Here is a 12932-nt window from a genome sequence, read left to right as displayed (position 1 = left end):
CTGGGCATGTGGGAGCGACGCTCCCTCTCCATTGCAGGTAAGAACCTGGTCATCAGGAGTGAGGCACTCTCGCCGTTGCTGTACGTGGCGCAGGTCTGGCACATTCCAGACTCCTGCGCGATGGTGATTACCCGGGCCATCTTTCGCTTTATCTGGAGGTCGAAAATGGATTGTGTCCGCAGGGACGCGATGTACAAGCCTCTAGATAAAGGGGGAAAAAATGTGCCCAAAATCGCCCTCATACTGATGGCCACCTTTTGTGTGGCTGCATCAAGCTGTGCGTAAGCCCTCGGTACGCAAACACCAAGTGTCACTACGTGCTGAATTTCTACCTGTCCCTGGTGTTGCGAAGGATGGGTCTGGCCAAGCTGCCGCGGAACGGTCCATGTAGTTGTACCGTGCCGTACCACCTGTCACTCGTGGAAAAATTTATGCAGAGAAACACCTTTGACCACAAGTCCATCAGGCAGTGGTCAGCACGTAACGTCTTAGAGGCCCTGCGGGAAAAGGAAAGGGTAGATCCTGTGGGATGGTTCCCCGAGCAGACTGTCAGTCATTTGGCAGAATGCCTCATCGCCAGAACTTTCCAACAAGCACCAAGACGTAGCTTGGCTGGTGGTGAGAAAGGCCCTCCCCATCAGATCCTTCCTACACGCCAGGAGTCTCACCCCCTCTGCACGTTGCCCTCGAGGTGGCTGTGGTGGGGACGAGACCATTGTTCACCTCCTTGTGGATTGTGCCTTTGCAAAGAAGGTATAGAGAGAGATGCAGTGGTTTCTGTCGAGGTTCATCCCAAGCAGTTCTGTGACACAGGACTCTGTGCTCTACAGGCTGTTCCCAGGGGGACACATCGAGACAAACATCAACTGCAGCTGGAGGATCATCAACTCGGTGAAAGACGCTCATCGGTCTGCCCGAAACTTGTTGGTCTTCCAGCGCAAAGAGTTGTCCCCGACCGAGTGTTGCAGACTGGCACATTCCAAAGTCCAGGACTACGTGCTGAGGGACGCACTAAAGCTTGGGGCAGCCGCCGCAAAGGTGCAATGGGGAAAGGTCGCTGTCTGAGAGCTTTCTGCCACAGTGCACCGAGGGGCTGGGAACTGTTGAGAGCCCCTCAGCTGTACAGCTCAAAATGAATGTATGCATTGAATATTAATTGTATTATAATTGTATTGAAGCACCTCAGAGTGCAACATGATGTATGTTGATAACTGCGATACCATTGTCTGATTGTCTGCATTGACCATATTGAAATGATTGTAATATTCATTGATTGTATTGATGCACCTTGTGATACATGTTGTAAAAGTTGAATCTGATTGTACTTATGTAATGGTGATTTTGAAATGGTTTGGAATGTTCTTCCAGATATTTTATGAATAAAGTATATTTTTCAAAAAAAAAGTTTGGGAAGAGTGTCCTGCAGTCAGCATCACAGTGAAGCAGTCTGGGAAGAGTGTCCTGCAGTCAGCATCACGGTGAAGCAGTCTGGGAAGAGTGTCCTGCAGTCAGTTCTTGTTGAAAATAACAAAGATCGCTTCTCGGCCTTTTGGCTAAGATCAAGTGTTGCAGGGGCGACACCATGGTCCTGCCAAGGCAAGGTCGGGATGGAAGGGCGATAACCAATCGCAATCCGAATTCATACCGTGGGTTACCTATCACCGTCCGAGTCACGGTGAACCACAGCGACGAAGGAGGATCACCTATGGATCGGGGCTTCTTCACCAGGAGGATCCTGTTGAAGGCGTGCGGCTTCCAAGCTACGGAGATCTTCACCTTGCACGACTCCCGCAAAGGTGGTTATTTCGACGTGACTTTCAAGCGAGTGGCAGACTGCGTCCAGCTCCTGAGGGTGTTCGAGGAGAAGAGAGACCTGCCGGAGATGAAGATCCTGACGGCGGAGCCGCACTTTTCTCTGCCGTTGCAACGGGAACGTGAGGTGATGGTGCATGTGTACAACCCCTTCGTCCCTGTCGCCGACGTGGTCACCTTCCTCACCAGGTACTTCGATAAGGTGGGGAGCGGCACCGAGATTCGAGACGACTTGGGGATCTGGACAGGCAAACGCCTGTTTAAGGTCACGCTAAAGACCGATGGTAAGGGAGCCATTTTCCACCCTCCTTCCAGTTTCGCAATCGGGGGAAACCGTGGCTACCTGGTCTACGCTGGGCAACCCAAGCATTGTCGCTCATGCGGCAAGGCTGGCCATGTGGCGGCCAACTGCAGCGCCTCCCTCTGCAAGATCTGCAAACAGGAAGGGCACCAGACAAAAGACTGCAAACAGGCCAAGTGCTGCAACCTGTGTGGCGAGGCAAGTCACCTCTACAGGACCTGCCCCAAACGCTGCCGTACTTACGCACAGGCAGCCAAAGCCGACCAGGGGGAAGCAGAAGAAAGGTTCCGTGTCACTCCAACCACCAAGGCCCCCAGGGAGCTCAACGGGACAAAGGAGGACACAGAGAGAGACAAGGTGGAGAAAGAGATTGAGGCAACAGAGAGCCAATCAACAGCACTACCCCCTGAACCTTCCAGCCCTCAGGACAGCGAATCAATGGAGGAGGAGGCAGCAGTGGAAAAGCAGCAGGGGGAGTGGCGGACGGTGAAGAACAAGAAAAGTAAGAGGGAGCGAAGAAGAAGCAAAGGCGTTTCCCAGAGAAGCAGCAAGAGGCGTCTCCCATCCGACACGGATGACAAGGGCAGCAGCTCTTCGGATGATGAAGTGCCAGAGCGGCACCGACAGAAGAGGCGGCAAAGCTCCAGGGCGTTGGAGGACGAGACACCCGAGCTCCAGAAAATTGGAGACAACAAGGAGCCCAGCGCACCCCAACTTAGCCTGCAACCTGAGGAGGCCAGTGCACCACAGCCCCTGGAATCTGGGAGCAGTGAGGCAATCATCGCACCCCAGCTCCAGGAAGCCGGGAACAGCAACCCCCCAGAGGGGGTGAGTTTTGGAGAAGCTTCTCCAGCAAAGGTCATCTCAAAACCCGCTCACTACGTGAACCTCCAGATGCCACTGGAGCAGAACACGGCCAAGGAGATCTACCTCAGCCCATCCAAAGTGAAGGAATTTGAGCTCACTACGGGTATGAAGGAGCAGACTAAAGGTCTGGGACTCTCAGAGACAGTGGGTTTGGTAGGAGAATAAATGCTTTAATATGGGTTTAAAGATTGTATCCATAAATGTGCGTAGCATTAAATCTACTACGCGATGTGTTGCGACCTTGGACTACCTAGCCAAGGTCAAAGCTGACCTGTTGTTTCTGCAGGAGTGTGCGATACCGCACCTCAGCTCCTACAGGCAATGGTCACGATGGTGGTCCCACGGGCCTTCGATCTGGTCGGGCGGAAACGACTCTCGTTCCTCCGGCCTGGGTATTCTGCTGCGGGGAGGCAACTTCACCGTCTCCGAGGTCAAGGAGGTGGTGGGCGGGCGACTCCTGGTAGCAGACGTAATGTACAAGAACGCTCCACTCCGGTTAATTAACGTGTACGGCCCGGCACAAGGGGCTGAGCGGCTGGAGGTTTTTCAGCAGCTCCCACTGCTGCTGGCGACCTCCAGGCCGGTCATTCTGGGCGGGGACTTCAACTGCATCATCGATGCGGCTGGACGATCCAGCAGGGCCGGAAGCAGATTGGACGCTACGTCCAGATCCCTGATGGAAACAGTTAAGGATGCCAAGCTGCACGACGTCTTCAGCAACCCTGCAGACGGAGCGCAGCGTAGATACACCTGGTCGCGGCCAGACGGGTCCATTCGTTCCAGGATAGACTTCCTGTTTGTGTCCCGTGCATTCACAGTCAGATCCACCGACGTCAAGCCGGTGTTCTTCTCTGACCACTGCCTCCTACTGGCGGACTGCCACTTGGAGGAAGACCTGAGGGTGGGCAGGGGGGCATGGAAGCTAAATGTGCAACTGCTGACCCCAGAGAACATTGAGGAGCTCAAGAGGGATTACAAAGGTTGGAGAACCGTGAAACCCCTCTTTGAGTCCCTGACACACTGGTGGGAAGTGATCAAGGGAAGCATCAAGAGGTTTTTCATCCGCAAAGGCACCCAGAAAGCTAGAAAGGAACAGAGGGAAATGTCCCGACTCCAGGAAAAGATGCAGAATCTGCTCCGGCTGCAGTCGATGGGGGTGGATGTCAAGGAGGAGCTCCAAGAGGTGAAGGGCCAGCAAGCCTCGCACTTTGCCTCGGAGGCCTCCAAGATCATCTTCCGTTCCAGAGTCCGCTCCGTGGAGCAGGATGAGACGTGCTCACGTTTCTTCTTCCAAAAGGTACACAGAGAGCGCTCTGTGATCAGCAGCCTGAAGGAAGAAGACGGCTCAGTAAAGTCATCACGGTCCGACATTCTGAGGATCAGCAAATCCTTTTATGCCGGTCTGTATGACGTGAAGCCCACGGACAGCACGGCCTCCCAGTCCTTCCTGTCCTCTATCACGGAGGTCTTAGACCACAGTACGCGGGAGAGCCTAGACAAACCGCTAACTCCTGACGAACTGACTAAGGCCCTCGAGTCCTTCGAGAAGAGTAAAACCCCCGGAAGCGACGGCCTGCCGGCGGAGTTGTATTCGGCTCTGTGGGACTTGATCGGCCCAGACCTGCTAGAAGTGTACGAGAGTATGCTCCTGGCCGGCAGCATGTCAGAATCCATGAGGAAAGGCATCATCACCCTCATCTACAAGCACAAGGGGGAAAGGGAGGAAATTAGAAATTGGCGACCCATTTCACTGTTGAATGTGGACTATAAGATTCTGTCCAAGGTCATCGCCAACCGGGTCAAATCCGCTCTGGAATTGGTGATTCACCCTGACCAGACCTGCTCTGTGCCAGGCAGGAAGATCTCTGACAGCCTGGCGCTGCTCAGGGATACGATTGCCTATGTACAGGACAGGGGTGTGGATACCTGCCTCATCAGCTTGGATCAGGAGAAGGCCTTTGACAGAATATCGCACACCTACATGGGGGATGTGCTCTCCAAAATGGGCTTTGGGGAGGGAATTCGAAATTGGATCCAACTGCTCTACACTAACATCAGTAGCGCAGTCTCAATCAATGGGTGGGAAACAGATAGCTTTCCGATTAAATCTGGAGTCAGGCAGGGCTGTCCTCTCTCGCCTGTCCTTTTCGTGTGCTGCATAGAACCCTTTGCCGAGTCCATCAGGAAGGATCCGGGCATAAGAGGAGTGACGATCCCAGGCAGTGGAGGCACTCAGGTAAAAGCCTCCCTGTACATGGACGACGTCGCCGTCTTCTGCTCGGATCCGCTGTCGGTGCGCAGACTGATGCACGTCTGCGACCAGTTCGAACTGGCCTCGGGAGCCAAGGTAAATCGTGGGAAGAGCGAGGCCATGTTCTTTGGGAACTGGGCTGACCGATCCTTTGTCCCCTTCACTGTCAGGGCGGACGGCCTGAAGGTGCTGGGGATATGGTTCGGAGGGACCGGGGCATGCGTTAGAAACTGGAAGGAGCGAGTGGCTATGGTGAAAAGGAAACTGGGCATGTGGGAGCGACGCTCCCTCTCCATTGCGGGTAAGAACCTGGTCATCAGGTGTGAGGTACTCTCGCTGTTGCTGTACGTGGCGCAGGTCTGGCCCATTCCACACTCCTGCGCGATGGCGATCACTCGAGCCATCTTCCGCTTTATCTGGAGGTCGAAAATGGATCGTGTCTGCAGGGACGCGATGTACAAGCCTCTAGATAAAGGGGGAAAAAACGTGCCCAACATCGCCCTCATACTGATGGCCACCTTTGTGTGCGGCTGCATCAAGCGGTGCGTAGACCCTCAGTACGCAAACACCAAGTGTCACTACGTGCTGAGGTTCTACCTGTCCCCGGTGTTGCGAAGGATGGGTCTGGCCACGCTGCCGCGGAACGCTCCAAGTAGTTGGACCGTGCCGTACCACCTGTCCCTGGTGGAAAAATTTATGCAGAAAAACACCTTTGACCACAAGTCCATCAGGCAGTGGTCAGCACGTAACGTCCTAGAGGCCCTGAGGGATAAGGAGAGGGTGGACCCTGTGGGATGGTTCCCCGAGCAGACTGTCAAAGTCATTTGGCAGAATGCCTCATCGCCAGAACTTTCCAACAAGCACCAAGACGTAGCTTGGCTGGTGGTGAGAAAGGCCCTCCCCGTCAGATCCTTCCTACACGCCAGGAGTCTCACCCCCTCTGCACGATGCCCTCGAGGTGGCTGTGGTGGGGAAGAGACCGTTGTTCACCTCCTTGTGGATTGTGCCTTTGCAAAGAAAGTCTGGAGAGAGATGCAGTGGTTGCTGTCGAGGTTCATCCCGAGCAGTTCTGTGACACAGGACTCTGTGCTCTACGGGCTGTTCCCAGGGACACACACCGAGACAAACATCGACTGCAGCTGGAGGATCATCAACTCGGTGAAAGACGCGCTTTGGTCTGCCCGAAACTTGTTGGTCTTCCAGCACAAAGAGTTGTCCCCGACCGATTGTTGCGGACTGGCACAATCCAAAGTCCAGGACTACGTGCTGAGGGACGCACTAAAGCTTGGGGCAGCTGCCGCAAAGGCGCAATGGGGAAGGGTCGCTGTCTAAGACCTTTCTACCACAGCGCACCGAGAGACTGGGAACTGTTTAGAGCCCCTCGGGCTGTACAGATCAAAATGAAAGGCTGTAAATGATTGTAATATTGTTTGTACTGATGCACCTGGTGATACATTTTGTAAAAGTTTAACCTGGATTGTACCCTTGTAATGTTGTTTTTGAATGAATAAAGTATATTTTTACAATAAAAAAAAACAAAGAGTGACATCACAAGACAGCACGAGAGAGCAGTGGAGAGATCAGAACCAGTGAGAGTGGTGAGAACTGATTGGTAAGTAGTGGGTAAGTGTTTTTCTCCAGTTTTTTTCTCCAGTTTAAAATAGATTAAGCTAAGGAAAGGTATGGGTTCTAGTTTTTATTTAAAAGTACATAAATAATTTAACTTTTTTAATGTATTTAACTTAAAGTATGGGCGTTTCTTCTCAACTAGAGGCATGGCAAGGCAGCTCAGTCCCGTGTTATGTACCGCCTGCAACATGTGGGAAGTCCTAGAAGCTCGTTGTGCTCTGACTGACCATGCGTGTAGGAAGTGCCACCAACTGTAGCTACTTGAGTTCTGAGTTTCGGAGCTGGAGCGGCAGCTGGAGACACAGAGGTGCATCCACGAGGCTGAAAGTTTCGTGGATAGCACGTTTTTAGATGTGGTCATCCCACAGCTTACGCAAGTGCAGACAGAGAGGGAATAGGTGACCATCAGTCAAAAGAAAGGTGTCAGGCAGGTAGTCAGGAAATCCCAGGGTGCATCTCGCTCGAGAACCGTTTTTCCGTGTTGGAAAACGGTGAGTGACAGTTCTTCTGGGGAGTGGCACTGAGTTGCTCAGCTGCACAGGACGGGAGTAAAAAGAGGGGAAGAGCAATAGTGGGAGGAAGCTCAATAATAAGGGGAACAGATGGGCATTTCTGTGGCCACAGACGTGACTCAAGGGTGATATGTTGCCTCCCTAGTGCCAGGGTCCAGGATGAACGGCTGCAGGGCATTCTAAAGGGGGAGGGCACACAGACAGAGATCATGGTACATATTAGTACCAACGACAGAAGTAGAAAGAGGGATGAGGTCCCGCAAGCAGAATATCGGGAGCTAGGAAACAGATTAAAAAACAGGACCTCAAAGGTAGTAATCTCTTGATTACTTCCACTGCCATACACTAGTGAGTATAGAAATAGGAGGTTAGTCCTGATGAATGCATGGCTGGAGAGATGGTGCAGGAGGGAGAGCTTTAGATTTCTGGGACATTGGGACTGTTTCTGGGGGTGGTGGGACCTGTACAAGGCGGACAGGTTGCACCTGAACCAGAATGGGACCAACATCCTTGCGGGCAGGTTTGCCAATGCTGTTGGGGAGGGTTTAAACTAACTTGGCAAGGGGATGGGATCCTGAGAGGAGGTTCAGCAGAGGGAGATGCACAGTCAAAATTAGAAGAGAGAGCAAGTGAGTCTGGAAGGTATAGAAATTATCGGACAGTTAAGGCACAAGGGAGCTTGGCAAGGTTGGATGGTATTTAATTTAATGCAAGGTATCTGACAAATAAGGCAGATGAGTTGAGGGCACAAATTAACACATGAAAGTATGATGTCATTGCTGTCACAGAGACATGGTTGAGAGAGGGGCATGATTGGCAGTTCAATATTCCAGGATATAGAGTCTTCAGGAGAGACAGGGAAGGAGGTAAAAGAGGAAGAGGTATCACAATATTGATCAAGGAATCAATTACAGCAGTAAGCAGAGACGACATCTTAGAAGGCTCCTCAAATGAAGCCATATGGGTAGAACTGAAAAACAAAAAAGGAGCAATCATATTGCTGGGAGCGTACTATAGGCCCCCAAGCAGTCAGAGAGAAATAGAAGTGCAGATATGTAGGCAAATTTCAGAGAAGTGTAAAATTAATAGGATAGTAATAGTGGGGGATTTCAACTTCCCCAACATTAACTGGGTTAGTCACAGGGAAAAATACTCCACCAGTGCAGGGAAGTGCAGGAGCAGGCGCACACCTCCAATCAGAGCCCCCAATTGGAGGCGTGCCGTCATTTTATGTGAGCAGGCCAATTAAGGCCTGCCCAGCGTGACGTCCGCCAGGAAGCACTATGCGCTCCCTGTACGGGCGCGGGGGTTGGGTTCCCTCAGCCAGGAGTGAAAGAGCGCATTGATCTCCCTGAGGCTAAGTGCTGCCTCAGGGAGATCGGCTCCAAATTTAAAAATGTTAAACCAATGTAGCAAGATTTTCCTGACATGTCCCCTCATGTGATCCTGTCACGAGTTGGGACATGTCCATCACTTTTACTGAAACCTTTATTAAATATCTAAAAACCCTCATGAAACCTCATCCCGCCCGTGGATGAGGTTTCATGCTTTCACTTAAGCCCGCCGGCGCTCCCGGCCTGCCTACCAACCCTAAGTTTGGACGGGCAGGTCCATTAATGAGGTTAATTATTTTTTAAATGGCCGCAATAGGCCGTTGACAGGTTGGCAGGCGCACAGCTGACGCGGCTGCTCTCCCGCCAACCTGAAAATGGAAATGACGGGGGATGACGTCGGGAGTTCCACCCAATGTCATCCCGTGTCATTTTACAAATCGGCGAGCGCCACCGGAAGATCGTCCCCATAGTGTGATAGGTTTAGAGGGAGCGGAATTCTTAAAATGCATCCAGGAGAGCTTTTTAAGCCAGTATGTAGAAGGTCCTACAAGAGGGGGGGGTGGTCCTGGACTTAATTTTAGGGAATGAAGCTGGGCAAGTGGTAGATGTATCAGGGGGGAGCATTTTGCAGATAGTGATCATAACTCCGTTAGATTCAAGGTGGTTACGGAAAAGGACAAGGATGGGCCAGAAATCAGAGTTCTAAATTGGGGGAAGGCCGATTTTAATAAGATCAGATATGATTTGGCCAGAGTGGACTGGGAGCAGCTACTTTTAGGTAAATCTGCGTCAGAACAGTGGGACTCATTCAAGAAGGAAATAGAGAGAGTACAGGGCCAACATATTCCAGTAAAGACAAAGGGCGGGACCAACAAATCCAGGGAACCCTGGATATCGAGGGATATTCAAGATTGGATAAAGAGAAAAAGGGAGACTTATGGTAGATACCGAGGGCTCAAAACAGCGGAAGCCCTAGAGGAGTATAGAATGTGTAGGGGGGAGCTTAAAAAGGAAATTAGGAGAGCAAAAAGGGGGCATGAAGAAACATTGGCAGGTAAAATAAAGGAAAATCCAAAGTTATTTTACAAGTACATTAAGAGTAAGAGGATAACTAGGGTAAGAGTAGGGCCCATTAAGGACCATAGTGGTAATTTGTGTATGGAGCTGGAAGACGTAGGTAGGGTTCTAAATGAATACTTCTTGTTGGTGTTCACAAGTGAGAGTGGAAATCAGGCAGAAGGACTGTGATATAATTAAAGAAATTAGCATAGAAAAGGAGGAGGTTCTAAGTGGTCTGGCAGGCTTAAAAGTGGATAAATCTCCAGGCCTGGATGAAATGTATCCCAGGCTGTTGAGTGAGGCAAGAGAGGAAATAGCAGGGCCACTGACAATAATTTTCAATATCTCTCTGGCCACAGGAGAGGTGCCAGAGGACTGGAGGACAATCAACGTGGTACCATTATTCAAGGAACGGATAAATCAGGGAACTACAGGCCAGTCAGTCTAACCTCAGTGGTGGGGAAACTATTGGAAACAAGTCTGAGGGACAGAATTAATCTACACTTGGAGAGGCAGGGATTAATCAAGGACAGTCAGCATGGTTTTGTTAAGGGGAGGTCATGTTTGACCAATTTGATTGAATTTTTCGAAGAGGTGACCAGGTGTGTAGATGAGGGCAATGCATTTGACGTAGTCTACTTGGACTTCAGCAAGGCTTTTGATAAGGTCCCGCATGGGAGGCTGATGACAAAGGTAAGAGCCCATGGGATCCAAGACAATTTGGCAAATTGGATCCAGAATTGGCTGAGTGGCAGGAAGCAGAGGGTGATGGTTGAGGAGTGTTTTTGTGACTGGATGCCTGTGTCCAGTGGGGTTCCACAGGGATCGGTGTTGGGTCCCTTGCTATTTGTGGTATATATAAACGATTTAGACTTGAATGTAGGAGGGTTGATCAGTAAGTTCGCAGATGACACGAAAATTGATGGGGTGGTAAATAATGAGGAGCTTAGCCTTAGACTACAGGAGGATACAGACGGCTGGTCAGTGACAAATGGAATTTAATCCGGATAAGTGAGAGGTGATGCACTTGGGCAGGACAAACAAGGCACGGGAATACACAATGAATGGTAGGACCCTGGGAAGTACCGAGGATCAGAGTTGGTGTGCATGTCCACTGGTCCCTTAAGGTAGCAGGACAGGTAGATAAGGTGGTTAGAAAGGCATATGGGATATTTGACTTTATTAGCCGAGGCATAGAATATAAGAGCAGGGAGGTTATGCAGGAACTGTATAAAACGCTGGTTAGGCCACAGCTAGAGTATTGTGCGCAGTTCTGGAATCCGCATTATCGGAAGGATGTGATTGCACTAGAGAGAATGCAGAGGAGATTTACCAGGATGTTGCCTGGGCTGGAGAGTTTTAGTTATGAGGAGAGATTGGATAGACTGGGGTTATTTTCCCTGGAGCAGATGAGATTGAGGGGGGACATGATTGAGGTGTATAAAATTATGAGGGGTATAGATAGGGTAGACGGGAAGGAACTTTTCCCCTTGGTGGAGGGATCAATAACCAGGGGGCATAGATTTAAGCAGCAGTGTGTACCATCTACAAGATGCACTGCAGGAATTCACCAAGGCTCCTTCGACAGCACCTTCCAAACCCACAACCACTACCATCTAGAAGGACAAGGGCAGCAGATAGACGGGAACACCACTGCCTGGAAGTTCCCCTCCAAGTCACTCACCATCCTGACTTGGAAATATATCGCCGTTCCTTCACTGTCACTGGGTCAAAATCCTGGAACTCTCCCTAACAGCACTGTGGGTGTACCTACACCACATGGACTGCAGCGGGTCAAGAAGGCAGCTCACCACCACCTTCTCAAGGGGCAACTAGGGATGGGCAATAGAACTGTTTTCCACCTAACATCTCATGAATGAATTTGAAAAACTCTTTGGTTCATTAGTCCAGGCCTGTGGATTGTTAATTCAGTCACATAACATAAACCGGTCCTGTGCACAGTCTGGGTGCGGGGGCCAAACACCCACTCCGGACAAACACACTGTCCGGTGGCCAATCTGAATCCAGCCAAACCCACTCGCCATTTCCCAGCCCTGATCTTAATTAATAGAGAAATACAAACAGTAGTTTGTGAGGAAAAGAAACGAGGCAGCGCTGGGCAAACCGTCCGTTTGAAATCACTTACTTCAGATTTAGTGAAATTTAGTGGGTCTGTTGATCGCACCGTGGAATTATTTAAGAATAAACAGCTAACCCCAGTTTTATTCAGCGCGCGCCCATTAACTGTCTCGTTCCGTCTCCGCTTCTCCAGAAGCTTCGATGGCCACGCGCACAACGCAGCGCGCGGAGCCACCAGAGAGCGCCAACCGCCGGGGCGGGAGCAGCGCAGACAGACAGCCTGCTCAGCCAATTGGCGCAGACAGACAAGCTGCTCAGCCAATCGGCGCAGACAGACAGCCTGCTCAGCCAATCGGCGCAGAGAGACCGCCTGCTCAGCCAATCGGCGCGGAGAGACAGCCTGCTGCCAATTGGCGCAGACAGACAACCTGCTCAGCCAATCGGCGCAGAGAGAGAAAGCCTGCTCAGCCAATCGGCGCAGAGAGAGACTGCCTGACAGGCTCGCTCGTGAGAAAGGCGGGGAACAAGGCACCGGCTGTCCGCTCAGTGAGGGGTCCGGGTCCGGGCCGGTAGATGTGAAGTTGGGACCATGAACTCTGGTCAAATCCTCTCCCCCTGTGATCAATGGCAGTGAGGAGACTTCCCTCTGTCCTGTGAGGGGGTTTGGGACGGGCCCTGTATTCGCTGTGGAACCGAACATGAGAAGCTCTTGTCCAAACTTCACTTGTGTGGAATATACTCAGGGGGATAATAAACATCCCCCTGATAACAATAACAAACTGGATCTGGCACTTCCCTAACCAGCAGAAGACAAGAGATAAAAACAAAAAACTACTGCGGATGCTGGAAATCCAAAACAAAAACAGAATTACCTGGAAAAACGCAGCAGGTCTGGCAGCATCTGCGGAGAGGAAAAGAGTCGACGTTTCGAGTCCTCACGACCCTTGAACAGAACTGAGTATAGTTAGGAGAGGGGTGAAATAAGACAAGAAGACAAGAGAGTTGTGTGTGTGTGTGAGATGGGGAATCATTCTCTCCTAGAGATGTTCTCTCTAGAGTTCCCCCGGGGACCGTGTGGGATCTAAATT

General features: G+C 51.1%; 1 protein-coding gene across 1 annotated transcript in view; it reads right to left on the bottom strand.

Moving 5' to 3' along the window:
• Positions 1-12014, bottom strand: part of LOC144669355 (inositol 1,4,5-triphosphate receptor associated 2-like) — a 184654-nt gene extending 172640 nt beyond the window's left edge. Inside the window, exon 1 of the mRNA XM_078531724.1 lies at positions 11912-12014. The gene's annotated coding sequence lies outside the window, so the exon portion shown is untranslated. The remainder of the gene's footprint in view (positions 1-11911) is intronic.
• Between the last annotated feature and the right edge of the window lie 918 nt (positions 12015-12932).

The sequence above is a fragment of the Cetorhinus maximus genome, chromosome 29, assembly GCF_964194155.1.
Source record: "Cetorhinus maximus chromosome 29, sCetMax3.hap1.1, whole genome shotgun sequence".
NCBI classification, from domain to species: Eukaryota; Metazoa; Chordata; class Chondrichthyes; order Lamniformes; family Cetorhinidae; genus Cetorhinus; species Cetorhinus maximus.
This window is presented reverse-complemented; position numbering and strand designations above follow the sequence as displayed.